We start from the raw sequence: 8,562 nt of genomic DNA, 5'->3' as shown, positions 1-8,562 counted from the left end.
CCTTCTATAGCTTCGGCTAACTACACAGCCCTTTAATATGCTTTTTAGACTGCCCTGTACGTGAGCTCATTAAAACCTCTACTATACTTCACTAATGCCTCTCTCCTCCGTTATGTGTTCTCTTCTTATAAAGCAAAGACCGCACTTTACCCTCCATGGCGACCCCAGCGCGAGCAGTATCCAGCCCGGAGCAGTCATGCAGCATTTATTTGTTTAGTTATCATCTTTCAGTGCCACAAAACCATCAACTTTTGGCTACAGCCCCATAAGAAAGAGAGAAATGAAGGCAGGATGAATCGGTATGCTAATTACTTTGCCTGTTGCAAGACTCAGCTTAAAGGAAGTGGGAGCTCGTATACCTCACATATGGAGGGCATCTCCATTCACGGTGAGGCATTGTGGTGGGAACCCGAGGCTGCTTGCTCAAATCTGGACAGGAAGGACCGGTCTACAGGCTAAATTCCCACAACCCACTTCCTCCAGCCAGACTCCACAGTCCAGAGACTCAACAACCTGCACTAACACCACCAATAGCTAGGGTCTAAGCCTTCAGACGCAACAGCCCGTGGGCGCCACATCTCGTGTGAGCTACACACTCAGGAGCTAGCCAGCTCCTGACTCAATCGCTGCCACATTGCTTGAACTGAGATCCTCTAGGCGCTCCTCCTCCTCTAAGTGTCACCCAAACCAGCAGCCTCCAGGGCGCTGTAGCTCCCATCATGCATTCTGCTAACTTTACCTTCCATGGCATTGAATGAAAAGGTCTGAGACTTTGAGGATGGCCACAACTCAGAGCTAGAAAGTGCCCGGTGTGTTTTATGCAAGGGGAACCAATCCAGAGGTAGGGGAGTATAGCAGATCCTGACCATGATCGTACCAGTCTTTCTAGTTCTTTACTTTGTGTGGAAGTATCCCAGCATGGTGCTGGGATTGACTGATGCAACTTTCTGCCGGATTTGAGCTTTCCAACCCAAGCCTGCTAACGGTATGCAAACAAGTGAATCCGAAAGAGGGCCCTAATTTTCCTTTCATCTTTCCATTCTGATTCCACATGCCACAAACGGAGAGCATTTGGTGGGGGCTGGAGAGGTGAGAAGAGACTCCGCCGCTCAGCAGGGCTGTCAGTAATGTCTTACTTAGCACACTGTCATAGCGTTCTCTCCTTCGGCTCACCTCGGCCGCTACGCTAACACTCCATAAGAAATAGTGCCATCTGTTAAAACACACAAGGCAGGGGAACGCAGCTGCTGTCATTGCACAAAGATGGAATTAGCCAATACTGAGCAATTACTTCCCTTTTAAATTTCACAATTAAAATTTCAGTCTCGCTTTATTTGTACCACAGAAGTCACCACAACACTGTGCCTGTTGAAGTAACAACACCGCTCTCTTGATGAAAACACAGAAGAGGAGAAGTTTAGCTGGGGATAATGGTAATTGTTACCCTGTTGCCTTTTTTATAAATCTGTTTTAAGTTCTTTTAGGCACTTAGCATCCCACTTAGCGGTATTAAGAATGGATTTGCACATTGTGTGCACATCTAGGATGCCTTAGTAGCTAGTTAAAAATTACAGCGCAAGGAGGCTTAGAGTTGACAAAATATGGTCATTATACTCCACGCCTACCATGTGTTTCCTCTCCTTGGTAGAAAACTTAATGGAAAGGAAGGTGCCCAAACTCACAAGAAGACAGGTTTCTAATTTAAACAGAGTTGAAATTCTGCCTCTCAGCTTTTCTTCCATTCACTGGAACGGAGCAGATTGCTGGCTAAACAGCAGAAGGGTAGACCTATTCAGAGCATAGCGGCTGAGCTAACTCTTCAAAAAGCTGTAAGAGATCAACAATTGCCTTGGCCATACTCCATTATGAGGGTGTCAGCAAGCTGGTGCTTCTCTCTTGGATGCATTTTATTTAGGAAGAAAACTGTGGACTAAATTTTCTAGAGGCCAACAACAGGCAGGGCTGACTTCTTCTGTTCTCTGATAAGCAACTTTCTTTCAAGGTAGAACAAAACTCTGTGACCCTGAAGGGGGTCTGGATTCTCAGCTCTTCTCCATCTTTTGACCTGTTTATGAATCATCCAGCATGACCACAAGCTAATGGGTAACACAAGCATGCTTGTCTACATATTTGCTAATCAATGCCCAGGAAAGAAAGCCCAAGTATCTAGCCTTCTCCTGCTGTCTTTAGTAGCTTCACCATGTACAAGGATTCGGCTGAATAATCATAATCTGAAACTTTGAAACCTAAAAGCCAAAATGCTTCTGAATCTAAAAAACGCTTCAAGCACTGATAGGATTCACAAAAGTGGAGAAGCCCACACCAGTCCTCATGAGAGTATTCTCATTCCAAACACGGGTACACTAAAGATAAAGACCATCAGACTGTGTGTAGAGGATGCCCATGAAATACACTGACCTTCAGTCCAGTTGGGTTTTGACTAGGGGCCATGACTTCTCCAGCCATGTGTAGTTTTTCTAAGTTTACAATACCAGGAGTGAATTCCCTCTTACTAAACAAGCCTTGAGTTCAACCAGACAGTTGTTGGTTATCCCCAAGATAAAAGCACTACTATTGCATCATTGGGGTTATCCTGCTGGTCCAGATGTTGTATCTCATAGCCTTTATAGTTGAGTGGAACTATTTTGCTTCTCTCCCTTAGAAGCTTTCAGACCACCTTCTGATACTAAAAGATTTCTCACTATCAAGGACTTTAGGTAATGCATTCCCAATACATATTTACTTTTAGTGACATATCTTAATTATCTGTTTCATAAATAAAATGGTCCATATACTACTTAATGGATAAAATGGCTCTCAAATGACCTGATAAAGGCCCATCATTAAAAAATAGTTTATTCTAAACTTGGCAGTCAACACATATAAGCCTTTATAGAAAAACTAGGTACCAAAAGCCATAGAGTTGGCATTTAGTCACAAAATATTTTATATATTAATTTTTAATTATACACAGCCTGACTTTCCATTCCATGACAATCCTTCCAGGTGAAGACCATACATTATCTTCTCGGTGCCTCACAAGATGCAACAAAGTTAAGTCCCAACTGCCAAAGGCTAATCAGACTCTCAAGATACTTCAATACTGGATGTCTTAAGTCTTAGCAATTATTGTATGCTCCTCTTCAGGTAGAAAAGCCAACATAATTATTGTCACAATATACACATAGAGTCTTCCTGACTCCATTGTCCAAAATCATGGTGAATGCAATGATGTCTGATATATGCTACAGAGAGAAAACAGGCTGCAAGACCCTTGATGTCCTTGAAAACAAAGGATTCCTTTTAGAAAGAAACCACAGTCTATAAATATAATTCACAATCAAGGCTCCCAGGTTCACAAATAGCAATGATTCCACCCCTGATTACTAATTGAATCAGGCACAACCAGGATTCCAGTGAGCATCAACCCCATAGAGGAAGCCCCCGAGCCATGCTTGCCTGCATTTTGCCCCAAACCTCACTCATTTGAAAAGATTCTGTTCTGTTCTAAGAATCAAATCAGGAAAGATGATGTTCTAGGCAGTACAGCAGTCCTCTTAACTGAAATACTGCCTATAATTTGATAAGATAGCACGGAATAATAATGGCCATTTTGTGTCTTGCCCACAAACCAGAGCTCTGAAATCAGTTTTCAACCACCCCGTATTAGAAGCAACCTCCTTTTCTGAGACAACTCTAAAAAGACATATAACCATGATAGAAAGCCCATGGCTAAGAAGTTGTATAAAAGGCAGAAGTTATTGCTCTCTGTGCGATGTAAGAAGCCGTCTAATGGGTCTCAGAGAGGAAAACATACACACAGTATGTTCCATTTCTCATTCTCTCCCCCACTGGCCCATCTCCTCCTCACTCTTTATTTTCTCTCTACCCTCCCGCTCCAGTTCTCTGTGGGGTCTCATAGACTCACCCTACGTCTACACCTAGACTAGGGTTCTAACAAGACATTTAGCATCATCACTTCACATAATGTGTGAACACCGCCGAAATTACACATTGGGGGGAAACATATACAAACCTTCCTCCCCTTGATCCAGAGTAATAATTGGAGGAAAAAAAAATCTAAGTGAAAATGAAATTAACTAAAACCTTGCCTTCTTTAGAGTTTAGGTTTGCCTTGGTTATAATTGCTTTTTTTTTTCTAATTCTTAACTCTTTTCCCTAAGAATATACAGCTTACTGCAAGTTAAAACATGGAAGAGAACGCATTTAACAATGGAAGGGACCCAGCACGGGTTTGAATTCTGCCTCGGTATCCATCCAGCTGTGGAAGGACAAGCTAAGTAAGGAATGACTTAGGTGAGCTGAAGCCTCGAGCCAGCTCACTTACATCGACGTGTTGAGCACAGACCAGATGTTTCTATGGCAGTTAAGAGGTTTGAAAGGAGGTGATCATTCAGTGTACAGCTGGAACACACAACCCTGCCCGATTAAATAAGACGCTAGCTCGTTCAGATGGATCCCATCAAAATGGATGAGGTCTCTAGGGCTGCCGGGTTTTCGTCAAGTTTTTGAAAGCTTTCAAATCTGACGAATGATTCCCACCCGCTTCCAGCCAAATCGCTCTCCACACCAGACTTAGCTATCTGCTACAATAGGCATACAGCAGTTGTGCCACACTTCTGAATAATGATGTGGTTTCTTCAGCTGCATTTGGAAAGCAACATGTGATCGGGTCCTTGCCCCACGCTGTCTTGTTTACAACAGAGCACCCAGTTGACAAACTCAATGGGATGATTTTCAGAAATGCCCATTTAGGCTCACTGGCTCTAGCCGCTTCTTCATACTTAACTAATTACCACTCCAATTTTGCATCAATTAGACTCCCCCTAAAAATTCACCTGGGTTCTATTCCTGTACACCTAATAATCATAATCATATTCTTGAAATATCTTTAATATTTTACTAAATAACTCAGCTACTGGACACTATTATCCCCCCACACCACCCCCATCCTGTTTATTCAGCATCAGACTCCTAAAACAACACAAAATTTGTTAGGCAAAAATATAATTTAGGATGCTACCAATTTTTCCATTTCCATGAGATGTGGAGAGCCTTGTACCTCAGGGAAATGAGCAATGTGTACACCCTGAAAACAGAGCAGAGGGATTTGGGTAGTGGAGGATTTCTAAATCTTATGGTTCAACCAACGTGCCATTCATTTAACAGCGTGTAGATGAATTATCAAGAATACAAGCTGACCTCCCCTGGTAAATAATTTCCATTTCTGTCATTGTCTGGAATCTACCCTAGGTTTTCATGGGTACAGAAACAAACAAAAGAATGAATTGAGAGGGCCTCCTCTCACACAATTCTCTTCTAGAAAAGAAAGAGTGAGCAAAACAATGGGCAAAGAGATACATTGTTGGTTGTATTGTACTTACATCAGTCAGGAGCTGAGCAGATGGTGGCCCTTTGCTTATCCTAGCTTGATGCCTGGCTTGGTGGCCAATGCTGTTTTATGCTTAGGACTCATAAAGATCAAATAAAACCAAATCTAGACAGTACAACATAGGAAGAAGAGGAAGATAGAGACCTGTGGACCACCACGCCATCTACAGCACAGGTGGGCCATAGACATCTGCTTGCTACCACACCACCCACACAGCAGGGACAAAAGATGCCATCCAGAGACCGACCAGTCATGCGGCCAACCTGTAGCAGGAGCCACTGCATGTGTGAATATGTGGTGGTCAAACGGAACTGAAAAAGAAGTGGAACAGCTTGAACATTACGAAGAGAGATAACTGGAGAATCCAGGGTGGAGAGGAGCAGCCTGTTGTGTAGTCAGCCTTGCCACCTGGGGCCATGGTAAAGTCCCAGACCAAGGTGCCAATGAGGGCCATGTCTGAGTCCACGGCTACTCAGTGACAGCGGCTGGTGTGAATATCTGTGGCTTATATTACCACTAGAGAACATGGAGACATCCCTGGTCCAGGTCAGCTAGCATGTACAGAGGCTGTGCAGAACTGTCCCCACCCCTCACTGACCCTGACCTTAGTTGGCCCCACCCGTCACTGACCCTGCCTCTAAATGGCCACACCCCTAACTAGCTGCGGTGTTCTGGAGAGCTGACCCCATCACTCACCAGTGGGCCCTGCCCCTCACCCAAACAGCACAGTAGAGGTGGCCCTGATAATGGGGGTGGGGTGAGCCACCTGAGTATGGAAGAGCTGACATTACCACTCCGGTGACATGTGCATAGAGGAGATGCCCCATTCCCACCTCGGACAGTCAGAAGAGATGCCCACAGGGTCATGAGCTTTGGAGAGCTAGCTCTGCCTCTAACCAGCTGCAGCACTCAGGAGAGAGGTCCCTACACCTTGTCTGGAAAGCATAGCAGAGCTGACCCTGGTGGTAAAGACACAGGGAAGCCAGCCCTGAGAGCGTGTTAGTCCCACCATTCCTCTGTGGAAAGGTGGCCTGCAGGGGGGATCAGGGAGATGTCCTCTGCCCCGATCCCCCCAGGCACCCTTGGTCACCCCAGGCAGCCAGGAAAGCTGATCAACCCCAGGGTCGTGAAAGCAGGTGATCTGGCCCTGCCCCTCACCACTCACAGCACTCTGGAGAGTGGAGCCTGTGCATCAGCTGAGCAGCACAGTAGTGCTGGTCCTAGTTGAGGGTATGTGGGTGAGCCAGCCCTAAGTGCAAGATGGAGGGAGGGCTAGCCCTGCCACTCACCTGCTGTGATCTGGAGAGGGTATGGGGTGATGCCCTCCCCACCTCATTCCTCACTACCTTTGGCAGTCTGGGGAGCTGGCCCTGTGTTCATGAGAGCAAGAGAGCTGGCCCTGCCCCTCACGGGCTATGGCACTCAGAGTGGGCTTTTCACAGCCCGGGCAGAACGATGGAGCTGGCCCTGATGGCTACCACCCAGGCCCAGATCCAGGGCACTCAGTTGGCCAACCCCAAAATCTATATCATCTGAGAATGGTAGGGACACATGAAAGAGCCAGTCCTACTGATTCAAAGCTGCAGGATCTCCATTACACAGGGCAACAACAGGATAACCAGGAGGAGTCCTGGTAAGGATCCAATATAATGATGTCACAGAAGCCAGAGATCTCAAACCAGACCAACGAATGACTCATTGCAATGAACATTTGCAAGTGACAATGTGTGGACAGAGGAATATACTGCGTGACATACTGTGATATACTACAGTATCCATGATGAGATGTTTTCTATGGTTTTGTTGTTGTTGTTGTTGTTGCTGCTGCTGCTTCTGCTGCTGCTGTGTTTTGTTTTGTGGGTGAGGCTACAAGGGCAAAGGGCAGATATGAGGGGATGGGGAGATGAGCGGGACTGGGGTACATGATGTGAAACTCACAAAGAATCAATTAGAAAAGTTTCTTTTTAAAAAGAAAATAATAAAGAAAGTTATATTGAGAAGAAAGATGTGGGGCCTTTTACATAATAGTTTCTCCTTTCTAAAGATTTCCCTTTGGGCTTTACTGCATTAAGTTCAACTCCTTGTAAACTCGTCAACACTGCAGAGTCTATGTTCACTGAAAGCACTAAACGGCAAGACGTTTTATAAGGCAAACTTCTGATAAAAGCTACAAATAATAAGCCCTGCAGGTCACTAAGCAAAGTCATTAAGCAGAAACAAAGAAAAAACAAACAAAGGAACAAACAAACAAGCAAAGGAAGAAACAAAGGAGGAGGAGGAGGAGATGGAGCAGAGAGAGAGATCTAGGCATAATTTAAACACCCAGAATGCTTGGGTCCCACTAGATAAACCATCTAGTAGCATAAATACACACAAGTTGCACTGTAACCTAACAGATGATGTGCTAAAAGTCTATAGTGAGGGTCATTTTATCTTCATATCTATCACCGTGACCTCTCCCAAACTGTAGATATCAATACTCTAATCTTCAGTATGAGATCGCTATGTTTGGAAACAGGCCTTTAAGTGATAAGAAAAGTTAAATTATACCCCCAAAAATGTAGGGTCCTGATCCCATATGCCTAGTGTCCTCAGGCCAAGAGAAAGAGACACAGGGATGGATCCCCCGCCACTCCTGTGTGTAGTGTATGAAGGCTAAGCAAGTGCCAGGTGTACAAAAGCCAAGAAGAGAAGCCTCATAGGAAATAACCTTGACTTTGCATTTTCAGCCTCCAGAATTGTGAGCAAATAGGTTTTGGTCATTAAAATTGCCTGAGCTGGGGAACTTTGTTATAGTACTGAGTAGAGTTATAGCCTATCTAAACTTGGTAAAAAAAAAAAAAAATAGACATATCTAAAATTGATAAAATTACAGGTTGAGTTTCTCAACCAAGCCACCAGCTTTTGTTAAATTTACAAGAGAAAGTCGAGAAGTTAGCCACTAACCAGAACAACTTATAACAGCATGGCTTTATTAATATCAAAAGAGGACCCAGGGCTCTGAATTGTTAATCTCTGCTCTCATATTAATGGATGGGTGTTGCGGCCTGCCCGCAGTCCACAACACGAACGGTTCAACTGAGAATGGCAGTTCGCTGAAAAGAGAGGAATGTAGACGGGGCGGAAGAAAGAATGGAGCTAAGACAAAT

At 44.6% G+C, this 8,562-nt stretch overlaps 1 non-coding gene across 1 annotated transcript; it reads left to right on the top strand.

Annotated features, from left to right (window-relative positions):
* Positions 1–5,357: 5,357 nt before the first annotated feature.
* On the top strand, positions 5,358–5,499 carry LOC115029136. Its single transcript, XR_003834706.1, has one exon. It is a non-coding gene; the product is annotated as a small nucleolar RNA SNORA48 (small nucleolar RNA).
* The last annotated feature ends 3,063 nt before the right edge of the window (positions 5,500–8,562 follow it).

The sequence above is a fragment of the Mus caroli genome, chromosome 13 (assembly GCF_900094665.2).
Source record: "Mus caroli chromosome 13, CAROLI_EIJ_v1.1, whole genome shotgun sequence".
Lineage (NCBI taxonomy): Eukaryota > Metazoa > Chordata > Mammalia > Rodentia > Muridae > Mus > Mus caroli.
Note: the sequence above shows the minus strand (reverse complement) of the source record. Positions and strands in the feature narration are given on the sequence as shown.